Raw genomic sequence first — 13,296 nt, 5'->3', positions numbered from 1 at the left:
CATCTTATAAATTCAAAGATCGCCGAACGAGATTAACCGCCGCGTCCGGATTCATCCATCGTCACCTGCCGGAGGGCGAGTTTTGGTGGCCCCGCAGCACGGTGGCGCGGTACCACCTTCCATAAAGGTAACACTCATATTTATGGACCGACTAATGATCCCCTTTCATCCCGCACTTGTTGTTGTTGTTCACCGCACCGGTTCCTCTTCCGCGGCGGCTCTGGCTCTGTCTTCCTTTTTTCTTTCCCGACGTTCCATTTCCTACTCCATGTCTTCCTTACATCCCCCACCTATCCTCGACTTGCTCGACGGTCTGTGACACATTCGGGAGAAAGGTACGCTAGTGAATAAGGCGAACTTTGGCAAAGGGACGTTTGAGTCAACCACCTGAGGTACGTCTTATGGAGGAAAGGAGAGGCTACATGCAGAACGTTATTCCTTTTGCGGTATATTCAAGAAAAATGCCTCATGTTGTTATCTGTCCATTTTCTATTATCTCTTCAATTCAAAACAATACTTAAAGATCTTTAAAACTACCAAATGATTACTCATCAACTGATAGTTTCAAGTCCACTCTTTAGCTCGCGTCTTCAACATTGTGTGATCAATATTTTTGACTCGAGTGGTGTGTTAAGAGTAGGGGTCGGCATACATTTCCCAAAAATTGGATGATAATGAAAAAGAACCCAAAACTTGATGGTTGAAAAGTAATATTAAACCCTTTTTGAATGGAATATAAATTTTTAAAGTAGTAAGGCTAAATAAAATAGTGGTTTAGGATAAAATATTAAAAATGTTATCATTTAATGTTTTTATCAATTTAGGTATTATGAGTTTCGTAGTTTTGAAACACTTACATTTGGTTTTGTTGATTGATTTCTTGAATTTTACTTTCAATAAATCCTACATTCCAATTATTATCGAGGTAAATTTTGATTTCATTTTCGAATAAATCGTTTAGTTTCACGCGTTAAAGTATTGGTAAAATAATATATTCGTAGACTTCCTGAATGCATATTTGAGTAAAATATGTTGTTTAAAGTTATGTCTTTGTCTAGTTTTCTATCTACGATTTTTATGTACAGTTGTACAATTTAGATATCTTTCAAACACTTTTATGATTTTCCTTGGTTAACACAATTTTAATTAATTTGCATCTATTTATTGTTTATTAAGCTTATAACGAGTCCATCTTACCCTACTAGGACATCTCGCACAACTTTTCCTTTTGGCTGCAACGTTAGGTATAACCATAATGCAACTTACCTGTAGTTGGATGAGAGTCATCGGTACCGAGAAATAGAGAAAAGGGAAATAAATTAGATTTGTTGAAGAATGAATTTGAAACCCCTTCACATATAGCAAAACATGTGATGCTTTAGTATTTTGGTGAAACTCAGAACAGTTAAATTGTAGGAGTTATCATGTGTACGATATTATTTGAAAACAGGGACACTTTCTGATAAAACCATACAGTACGAAGTCTCGTAATTGTTTGTTGCTTTTGGATTGGCGGTACAACATACACTGGGGCACTCAGTTATTTAAAGGCCTGTCACATTTGGGTGTCTACAAGATCTATTACTAAGGCCTGTCCGTCAGTTCACCGCATCAGAGTTACATTAAGTGGTCTCTAATCGGGTGCTTTCTTTCGGCACGGGACAGCTTCGGATCGGTAATACGTTGCTACGTAATGTCCCGGTCATGTTCTCTTTTGTGCCGGCCCCTACCCTCACCCCCTGGGTGCGTAATAGATATAAATAGATACACGCGCTTCGAAGTCCTCCCTGGAGCCCCAAATTTGGTGCCGGTCCAAGATGGACAAGAGCATTATAGGCTCGATAGGCTCCATAGGCGCGTTCTTCTATGTTAAAGTGTGAATGATTTGAGGGTTCGAATGGATACCCGAGGCACAGGGGTACACGGAGGGCTGAAGCTCATGAATCATGATTCATAAAAAAAACGTATTCATCAGAAAAATGGTAAAGTATTACCCCCAAAAAAACCCCTCCCCGCCGTAAAACGCATTGATCCCTTCCCGCGGGGTCTCTTTTAGGCAGCCATCATCATTTGTCACTGTCACCGCGATATAAAAAACCTACAAAAGGGTTTTCTCCTGCGCGCCTGCGAATAGGGAACCCGCTTTCAAATGATACCGTTTGGCGAATTCAAATTATGGGAGTGCAAACAGATGTCCAGAACAATCGAATCAAATCCCACGAACGTTTGCGGATGACGACGAGAAGAACCAAGTGGTAGTGGATGAGATATAGGAACTGCCCTTGCTGTCCGCTTTCTTTTCCCAGCCAAACTTTGTCCATTTGCGGGCCAAAAGTCGTAGACGAAATGGTGCTCGCCGGAGTCGTATAGAACACTCTTCATATCGAATAAACGATGTGATCTCGATTGTTTGTCGCGACCAGGCCAGCTTAAGCGAAGCAGATTGTCCGAATCGAACCCACGGGGAAAGTTCGCAAAAGAAGCCCTAACCCTAGAACACCAAACACCGGTCAGCTAACGTCCTTAAATGGATTCCCTCGGCGATACCTAATTGGTATTACTCGGCAGCAATCGCATCTCGCTCGCTCAAACAGATTTAAAGTGTTCCCCGATGGGCTAACCTAGCTTTCGGAAGCGTCACACGCACACACACAAGTGGCTATAAACATCTCGTTCTCGTCCGGCGCGAGGATATAACGACGTCCTGGCAACCCCACTCGGCCGATGATGATGACGATGGCGATCACACGATACAAAATGAGCTCCTGGGAATCGCTAGACATTCTCTGGAAGGAAACGGGGATGGGACTTGAAGATGGAAAAGTTTATCCTGCCGAGCGTTTCTTTCTGTCTATGTCTTTATTGTGTTTTTTTGTGGTGAAACTCTCCTACGATAATTAAATATTTCTGTAAAAGCTTTCGCAACGCTAAGTTTGTGTAATAATTTAACACAAAATGTAAAATTCTAGTAACGTTGTACAAAAACCAAACAAAATAGTGAAAAATAACGATAACTCGAGAGAACGAACTACCAAACCAAGAACGTTGATTAACAATTCGGCTTGACTCTCCTACGATAATTACATATTTCTGTAAAAGCTCTCGCAATGCTAAGTTAGTGTTATAATTAGTAATGTAAATTAACAAAATGTAAAATTTTCATAACGTTGTGCAAAAACAAAATATAAACAGCGAAAAATGAAGATAGCTCGAGAGAACGAACTACCAAACCAAGAACGTTGACTAACAATTTCGCTTGACAGCTCGCTTGATATTAACCTCTAGCAACTCTCTCTCTCTCTCAACCCAAGGACGTTGCCTTTTCCCATCCCACGCGATAGTTTTCCACCAGCGTGCCAAGAAGCTTCTCACTGCCGCCGAACGGTCATTCTTCGCACCAGAATGTGCAAAGGACAATAGAAAAGAAACAAGAAAAGGCGAGAGGAAATTGCGAACGCTGCGTGGCTTGCGCTGGAAAATATGGGACAACATTCATCTCGTTGTTCCGAGGCCAGAGGGCAAGATTTGCTAGCCGTTTGACGAATTTACGAATGCCATACGGCTGCACAGTGCTGCACAGTGTTCTCAAGTGTAGGATGAATTTTGGTTGATGTAAAATCTCAAAAGTTGATAAATTTAAACGAATGGGAGGAACCTGCTTTCCCTGCTCATTTAATATTTAGAGTATCATTGATGTACGAAAATCTGTTAAGCATGTTTAATGAAGGTCTTAAAGGCATTTCAAACGACTGTAACTTACACTTAACAGCAACTGGCAAACACCCATTTCATTAATATGAAACCTAACTTTGCATGTCTAAACGTAAAATAAAAAAAAAAACAATTTCAGTTGCGTAATGAAAATTTCACTTAACGCAGTCGGGCTAGAAATTTATTTCACTAAATAATTTAGCGTCGTTTAAACGATTTAGGTTGATTTGCATGATTAACAACGCTGATTTTAATTTTAGAGATGAAATAATTTAGCTTTTTTAAAATACTATACAGTTTGTTTATTCAGCCACGATTGTCAGTTTACGTTAATTTGATGTGAGTCGTGTATGCATGTATTGAACTCGTAAAGTTTCAAAAGAATGAAAATTTACGATGAATGTTAGGTGGTGTCCTCTATAAGTACATTAAAGGTAGAAACTTTGCAATCGACATATTTCAAAGATTATAAATGACATTCAAATGTAACTTGCTGTTCTGGAATTTTGCTATTCAATTTCAAACATTTCAACAATTGACAGCATATTAGTTTTGGATGTAATTTTAAACCACCCAAACGATTCTTTTTACAACGATAAAGTTCGGTTGACGAAGTTTTTAAACCTAAAAAGCCATCTTCAACTTCAACTGCGAATCGTATTTGCATTATGTTGTTGGCAACTGTTTTTTGGGGTTGACACCTTCATGTTGACTAACATACAAACGATTGGAAGTATAACTAACATATCTTGAAGAATTCAACATGGCGTTCGTTGATTTAAATTAAGTGAGTTAAAAATGAAGGAAAAGAAATAGATCGACCAACGTCTGAAAATATGAGACGATCTTTGACCTGCCAAAACAGAACCGTGGGACGTGATGTAACTTGCATAATATGTGTGGTTTAGAATGAATGTCATTTATTCCGCCACGCCGGCACCGCTCCCACTGTGCCAAGGACGAATGCCCCTTTCCAATGGCAGGCCGCGACCGCTGGGAAGAATTCCATCGTTTTATTTATCACATTTATTGGAACAAAATTGCTCATTGCAGCGGGCCCGGAGTGTGTGCTTCGTGTGCCAATTTTGCTGTCAGCGAGCGAACCCACCCACCCTCGTTTGGAGTGTTTGCTGCCAAGGAAGTGAACTCTGGCTCGGAGGAAGAGTGGTCAGTTGTGTTGTATAATAAAGAAATGATCACCAATCGACGAACGGAGGTGCAGAGATTGAAGGATCTCGGGCGCGGGGCGGAAGGAGGGCCGTCACCATTTCCTTCAGCAACCCTTCCCCAACACTTTCGCCCCTCCTCCCCCCCCGTCCCCCATTTCCGTGGTTCCATTCGTCCATTTACGAGCAGAAAACAGCGCATTAGTTCGCCTGGCCCAGTGAAGAGGATAATTGGCAATTTTGTTCAGGCGCGCGCAATCAACGAGCGGTTGACAGCGTCATTAATTTTTCCCTTTCTTTTGCACCCCATGTTGCCTGTTGTCTTTTTTTTCTTCTTCTTTCTGTTTCGTTGGTCCGCCCTCGGATCCTTAAGTCCTTCCAACTGCCCGTGTCCGTGCGTGCGTGCGTGCGTGTTCCTTTGCGTTCGATAATATTGTTATTGCCATCGCTCCGCTCCGGGAGCAGGAAATAAGGTCCCGTTGTTAGACGACGGCACGCGGGGTGGTGTGGGGTGGGTGGGAGTGGAAGACAACTTCTTATCCTTCGGCGCTGGACTTCTCTGTCTCTCCACCGGTTTCGGCTTCGAACGCGAAATGTCCTTCGATTGGATGCGATTGATCGATTAGCTGGCTGCAACTACTCCTTCTCTCCCTTCCCACCCCTACCCCCCCGACCCACCCGTGCGGTGGTAAATTGGTGCACCGAACCGGAATACAATTAATTTCCCATCGCGTCCGGCGGGATGCAAATGAATTAATTAATCACAATCGTCGGCTCGGCCCGCTTCGAAGACGCTCGGTTTCGAAGGTGGAAGCCCGCAGCGTGCGAGCAACAGGTTCCTCCGTCCCGGTCCACAGGTCCTTCGGCCGTTGGGCGTACATTTCGGGTACACCCGGTTTTCTGTAAATTTCATCGGGCGTTTTTTTTTTTTTTGGTCCGTGAAATGGGTGAACGGAGCGAAAGTTTGATGGATACGACGGGGGTTGAGAGGTCATGATTTTTCCATCAACCTGAAAACGATATCCAATATAGCCTGAGGATGCGAGCAATATTTCATGCTTGCTGTTTTTTTCATGTGCAATAAATTGTTTCGCATCCGCGGTAGTTATCGTTATGGCGCAAGGCTTCTTAGTTACCGAATTTATGCTTATATCAACACCGCAGGTTGGTTGGGTTTAAAGCGTACCTGTATTCAATTTTTAGCTTCACAGCATTTTACGACCGATTGAATCGTCGAGCTGAATCAATATTCCATCTCTGATGTGTTCATACACACTGAGTGGAATTTTAAATGTGACTACCTAGTCTCTGAATCTGCCTGTAAGTCGGCTTCATTTGTTTAGTTCGACACTTTAATACAGGGGTCGGCAAAGTTAGGCCAGTAAAAAAATAGTTGTTTTACAAAAAAACATCTCATGTTTACGTAGTGTAGTACGACAAAAACAATATCATTTGATGGTTGCTTCAAATTTTATGTCTCAAAAAATTGGATTTTATAAACTCGGAATCGGAAAACTTTCTTAGAACTTGAAAAAATAAATAAACATTAGTGGGTCTGACATCCGATAAAATATCGTACGATAAAGCAATGACACCAGCCTAAACTGTTGAACGAGGTGTTCCATACCAGGTGAATTCCTCCCATAATTTTTCACGAACTGTTTCTATCGTATTTGCATTATTGACCGTGCTAAAATTTTTTAAACTCGTTTATTTTGCATTAAAAATAGCTACTTTCAAGGATTACAGTTTTGTTTTATAGATTATGATATAAAATAAGGCTCTCAATATTGAAAACTTCTCGTAGTTGGTTGGGGGTTATTTTCACTACTGAGAAAACGCCTGTAAAAACAAGATTTTTAAAAGAAAATTGAGAAGAGAATTAATTTTAAGCACAATTTAAGAAATTAGTGACCAACACAATGAACCAACATTTATTTGTTTAAAAACAATCAAAAGTCTACGAAAAGAAGCATGAAAATATTCTAAAAACATTTATGATTTTCATCATCATAATTTTTTTAATATTTTATCTTATACTTCTTTCTAATGTAGCTTCACTAGATAGTAAGGAGATGGTTTAGTATTACTTTGAAAACAATAATTCATCAATTAAGGTATCCGCTTTCAATATCACTTTAATCATCTGGCCCATTCTAGGAACTGTATGCCGACCCCTGCTTTAATAGATAGCTTCAAACGATACCCGACTTATCGATGAAATGATGAACAGTTTACTGGAGACCACGAAACAACCTAGAAACAGACACGAAGGTTATGTTGTCTTCGTTTTCGGGAGAGATCACAAAACGTGTCGTAAATTGTGCCGTAAAAGTGACAAAAGTCAGCAACATCCAAATACCCGACTGTCGTTTGACTTTATTCGATGATTGTCGTCGTATATGAGTGCCTGATGATCAGTGAATTTAACCCCGGCCAGTCGTCTATAGTAACTGGGTTAAACAAAAAAACCGATGGAACAAAAGCAAACACCGTAAAACAAATGGACAGGTGAGCGCCTGACAGTAGGCAGGGAAGCTGTCAACGGATGTGCAACGTGTCGATTAAGTCTGTTAAATCTCGTCGGCCCGCCCGGACGGAGGGACAACGGCGTCGGCACAAAGGTGCAACATTGTACTGGTGGGCTCGTTAAAAAATCCCTATCCACCGGTTTTGCTTTTTTGTTTTTACCACCTGACCTCCGTCCCTTATCATTATACCATTTCGTTGCTTTTCTCCTCCTCTGCTTCGGTTTTGCTTGTTTTTTTTTGTTTTTATTCCCGTCCACGATGAGGTCATTAAAAAATAAACAAGCCAACAAAACGGTCAATCTGGCCGGGGACTGCCCAACCGACCGGAATGGCAGTTGATGGCGGAACTGAACTGCAAGCGCTCATCCGAACGGACCGAAAGTGAAGCGTATCCAATCGATTCGACGACCGCACCATGGGACGAGGGGATGAGCATCGCAAAACTTTACTGACGTTTTGCCAGCAAACAAACAAAACCAAAAAAACAAGAAAGGTGTCAAAAGTCAGTGTTCCGTGCGGTTATGTGGAGCGAATGTTAGTCTCCTGCGTCCGGCATGTCTACGTCCGTCCCTACGGGAACACCGTTTTGTTTACCGGAACCTACTTTTCTCGCCCAAGGGATGGGAAAAATAGGACGGTGGAGTAAAAGGAGCAAATACGAGATGGAAAAACCCATCGATAAGTTCCATTGAGCGGGACCGAAGTCAACATTGGGTGGAGCCGAAATAATACCATCAATCATTGATGGGTTCTTCTGAAGGGAAAATGGTGCCGAGAGCACCCGAACGGGGAACGGGGGATAATCTGCGATAATTCAGTTACATCATCCCATTCTGTCGCCTACCTTAGCGCGCTACCGTCCGAAGGACCGGAGAGGCAGCGGGGAGAGAAAGAACAACAAAAAACAAGCACCGGCTGAGCAAACGACAAGTTTGCCGATAAGTGTTACCGGGCTGTCAATCAATGTTTTGCCTGCCACTCGCGCGCTCACTCGGTGGTTGAGGTTTTGCCGCCGGAGCTTTGCTGGGAAAACCTGGGCTTTGGGCGGTTTCACGAGGATCGAAGGTTACGATCCGTGGTGTCAAAGAAAAGGAAAACACTTCCGGACCTTTCCGGGGGAAGGAAACATCGCCCAGCGACCGTCCTCCTTTGGGGGGAACGTGTGAAGGATTTTGCTCCCATCGAACACACGCACTCACACGGTGGCTTAGTTTTTGAGCGCCCGTGCTGCTTGGGCGAGATCATCAATCATCGCTCGGGATACATATTCCTGGAAGAGCCAGCTTCATGCCGCGTTGCGGGACGTGCGAGGTGCGATTTGCGAATACACCGTAGCGAGCAATGGAAAGGCACCGATGCCCTTCACTTCCCTTCCGCCCCACGACTCACCACATTCACCACCGGTGACTGCAAAGGTAGAACGCTGGGTAAAACGGTCACTGTTCTGCATTGTCCGCTTTCACGATCACGCAATCATTGGGACGTTTTATCATTCCCGAGACGAAACGGCTGCGATGAAGGGCTAGATGGGAAAGGTGGATCTACTTTAAAAGCTTTTAATTTCAGCATTAATCCCCGCCCCGGTTTGCTGCGTGGTTCTCTTTCTCACCGTCGGTATGGTTTTGAACGAGCAAACGACCCAAAACCCGGTGCACAGTGGCTAAACGATCGGAGTTTTGGTTTGAGATCCCCGCACTCGACATACGCGAATTTTTTAAAATGACAGATCATAGCGTTTACCGTTGCTGCTTGAGTCCTGAATGATCAATTTGGGTTTGTTTTGGTAGAATGAGGTTTATAATACGCAGTTTTTAACACTAGAATCCAAATAGGGGTCATTTTGACCCCAACGCACCTGTCGATTTTAATATCTCGTAATTTCGAAAACGGTTGAATTTTTTCTTTTCTTGGAAGGCTTTTCTTAAAATCCAAAGCTACATCTAAAACAAACATTCCAGATTTTTCTGTTTGACCAGTTCCGAGAACCAACTTGGCTATATCTAGAATGCTTCTTAGGAGTCATTTTGACCCCTTTTTTTACAACGCTATAATTTAATTGGTTTTGAAGATTTTTCAAATCTGTAAACTGTTACTATATTTGTTGACTATCTTTTGACGTTTTTGATTTTACGATGCATTTCTTCATTATTCCGCTAGCTCGGTGTACACCAAAAACGGTCGAAGTTGAGTTTTTCAGCTTTTATTCAAAATCTATTATGTAAATCCAGGAAAAAAAGTGTGCGCTGGAAAGTTAGTATCATGAGGAACATTTTATAAAGAAAATCATATTTTTGTAATTACAAATGACGCCATGAATTGGCCTCATAGATCGAAAATTTACATTTTACATGATACATTTTGATTCAATTTCGATTCACATTGATCTTTATTGGTTTACACCGAGCTAGCGGAATGATGAAGTGGTACATCTAAAAATTAAAAACGCCAAAAGATAATCAACGCACAATCTAAAAAGTAACAGTTTGCGGATTTGAAAAATCTTCAAAAATAGTGAAGTTATAGCGTTTTAAAAATAGGGGTCAGAACGACTCCTGAAAAGCATTCGGGCAAAATTCCAAAGCAATGTGTTCTAGTGTAAAGTTTCGTCCGAATAACGTCGCATGAGTTTTCTAAAATGTTTTACAAATTATGGGTATGAAGAGTATTCAAATAGTTGTTGGTTGCCTTTCCTTCGACCTATGAAGGTGTTGAAAACAGCATTTTAAATGCAATGGTTAATGTGTGAGTACACCATGGCTATGTAAACATTAAAAAAAGGAGCCTAGAAGCAATCAAAACCGCCGAGCCGAGCAACCAGGGCAAAGACTTTTTCTCCTTTAATTAAGCCAGCAACAAAAAGGGCCCGATGACGACTACGTCGAGGGAATACGCACACACACACACACCCATAATCCCGGCAATAAACATTTGGCGATCTGCATATACACCGCCGCTGAGCTGTCATTACCGATATCGTCATAAATAATTGACTGACCCAGAAAGGCACCGGAGCGTATCGGTTCCCTTTGCGTGAAGGTTGCTTCCCTCAAACCCTTCCCTGCCCTTCTCCCGGGGCCCCCTCCTCCCTTCGTCGAGCCGGCTTCAGTTGAGAAATAAAAAAACGAGCGATTTGTAAGGATTCTCGAAAGCTGACGCAAAGATAGTGGACGTTTATGAGTCGCCTTTTACGGGGGTGCAGTTGCATCGGCAAGGGTAGAACGTGATGAACGAGACAAAAAAACAACGGCCGAAAAAGTGTTGGAACGGCCTGGCGAAAGGAGAGACCGGGCCCCGGAGAAGCGATGCGAGAACGGCTCCTGCAAGACATCCAACCGATCAGTGTCTGCCAGAGATTGGACAGCTTCGCTAAAGTGGATGATCGTGGAGCCTTTCGAAAAATATCGCCTTCACCGCGCCATCAGTCACCGGCGGGCAGGATCTGTCACTCGCCATTCCCTCGGCAGTGTAGTGCGTTGTTCTCCGACCGGGCTGGCATACCGATTACAAATTGATTAATAAAAATAAAAACAATATTCTCCCTCCGGACTCCCCAATGTGCGTTTCGTCGGCTGTGAGTTCCTTTGGGAGTTCATTTTACTTATGATTTATTGGCGTGCTTGGAGCCAAACAAACATAAAACAAGCAAATTATGCCAAACCGACGGACCAGAAACAACTGAGGCGATGTAAGAGCGAGCAATATTTTAGCAACAATAATAATTTAGAGTCATAGTTTTCTGTGTTTGGTGACGCCAAACATTGACTGAGCATCATCAGAAGACTAAAATAGATAAGAAAGTCATTTTTATTATTCATAAAGCGAACAAGAAGGGTTAAGAAATAATGGGAACGTCCCCTGTGATCAATTGGATAAAAGTTCTCAAGTTCCTATAAATAAAGAAAACACACAACAGAAACATTCTCTTCAGATCTTCGGCTCCAAAGCGTTGGTTCTACAGCTTATCCAGATAAGACAAGAATATTTGTTTGCCGGTTGGTGTAGCCTTTCCATCACTTTGTTATTGGTATTATTAATCTTTGCAAAAGTTCTTGCTGTCCGAATTATCTTTCCGCGACGCACACCTCCCCCTCTACCGTTCTCCAAGCTAAGATTAAAAAGTAAGCATCCTTCCGCCGTCCTCAACATTGTATTCGCTTTAGGATCCAGTTTGCCTCGCTGTATTCTGTTCTTCTCCCGCTAAACCTACTGGATGTTGCCGTGGCCAGGTTTGGAACTTTCACCACTTCGTCCAACCCGTTCGGAATGCATCTTGCACTTTTACTCCGGGCCTTTAAAAAAATACCAAGGTTCACAGGATGTACACCCGGGGTCGTTGTGAGATGTAGTTCCGAAATAGGGGTAATAATTAACGCACATGGCTGTTGGTTTATCTGCCCAGAAAATCAGCGTTGAGTAATAGAGATTCAGATTCATGTATCTGAATGACTCTTTACATAGAGTTAGAAGTTCATAAATCCCAAAGACTAATAATCAATAACAGATAAATGGAGTCCAAAAAGTCTCATAAATGGCTATGTCTACCTCTGGCTTTAGTAGCACACACGCATACCCATCAAAGAATCATGGAGATTCATTAAATTTTCAAGATTCATCAAAATTTTTGAAAGTTTTGAAAGATCCTTCAATGACATGAGATTGGAATCGTCAAAGATCCATGAATCATTTGCGAATGACTCTTCGGTGACAGATTAACTCGTCTTCAAACCAAGGTCAAGTCTTGTTGCTGTTCTAGCGAATCATGTGTACTTGCTTTCCCGTAGTGTGTCACCGATAGTTTTACAGCCTACTTATCGACTGTTCATTAATCGTTCCAGAAGAAGTTGAAAACAGAACGGGCAGCAAAGACTTTGAATCAAGAAATAACTCAACTCGTCAGGAAATTGGAGTAATAGCAGGATCGACAGAGATTTTTGGGGTTGGAGTTGCAAAGAAATGGTGATGATAACAAGGGAACTGGAACGAACGGTCTTTCTTGGGGATATAAAGCAAACGAGAGAAGCAACCGATTCCAATTCGATAGCAACGCCGGAGAGTTATACTCTGCCCCCAGGAGTGATTATTTGTTTTGCGCTGTTGATTAACATTCCTCGATTGCATCAATCAATTACCGCCTCTCCTGGCCTGGTACCGGAAAGTTAAAAGAAAATCAGCCCCCTCCTGCTTCCACTTAGCATCCCTTCCTTGGAGGAACCGGAGGAGTACGGGGACTGCTGCGTAATTGGCGAGTATTTACAAGGTTCGCTCTTTAAGGGGTTTCGGTAGGTTTTCCAAAATTGAAATCAATTTTTCTCCGCCTGTCCGAGCTTGCCTGCGAGAAAAGCAGCCCAATTCTGTCCGGCCGACCTTTCGGAGGAAAACCCGCCGTCATCAGCTTCCGCCCCAAATGCTGGTGTGCTGCGCTCTGTCGACGGGCTTCTGCTTTCTTTAAACTGTGCTGCTTCCTTGCAGTTGGTTCCTTTTCTTGCTTCTTGTGTGTGTGTTTCGCATGCCCCTTGGCCTTTTAATATTCGGTATTTATTTAATGAATGCCGCGTAATGATAAATAATGACAGGTTAATAGTAACGAAACGGTTCGGAAGGCTTTCTTTCTCGCGCGTTTCACCTTTCTTCGGTCGAGCTGGCTGCCTTTTGCCGATCGTCGCCCTCCAAAGGACTCCCATTTGCAGCCCATTCATGCTGAATCCTGGCGTCAATTGCTATATTTCCTCGGCCCATGCCAAGGCCCGTTTTTTCGCGGACGATTTTTGTGTATGATTATTATTATCATCTCCGCTCGAGGGGGCCCACGTCCCGCTGGGTTCTCTGCACCGCTGCGACGATGTTATTGTTGCAGGGAGAAAAGCCCCGCCCGAACGGAGGGCGAAGCC

This window comes from Anopheles ziemanni, chromosome X (assembly GCF_943734765.1).
Source record: "Anopheles ziemanni chromosome X, idAnoZiCoDA_A2_x.2, whole genome shotgun sequence".
Lineage (NCBI taxonomy): Eukaryota > Metazoa > Arthropoda > Insecta > Diptera > Culicidae > Anopheles > Anopheles ziemanni.
Note: the sequence above shows the minus strand (reverse complement) of the source record.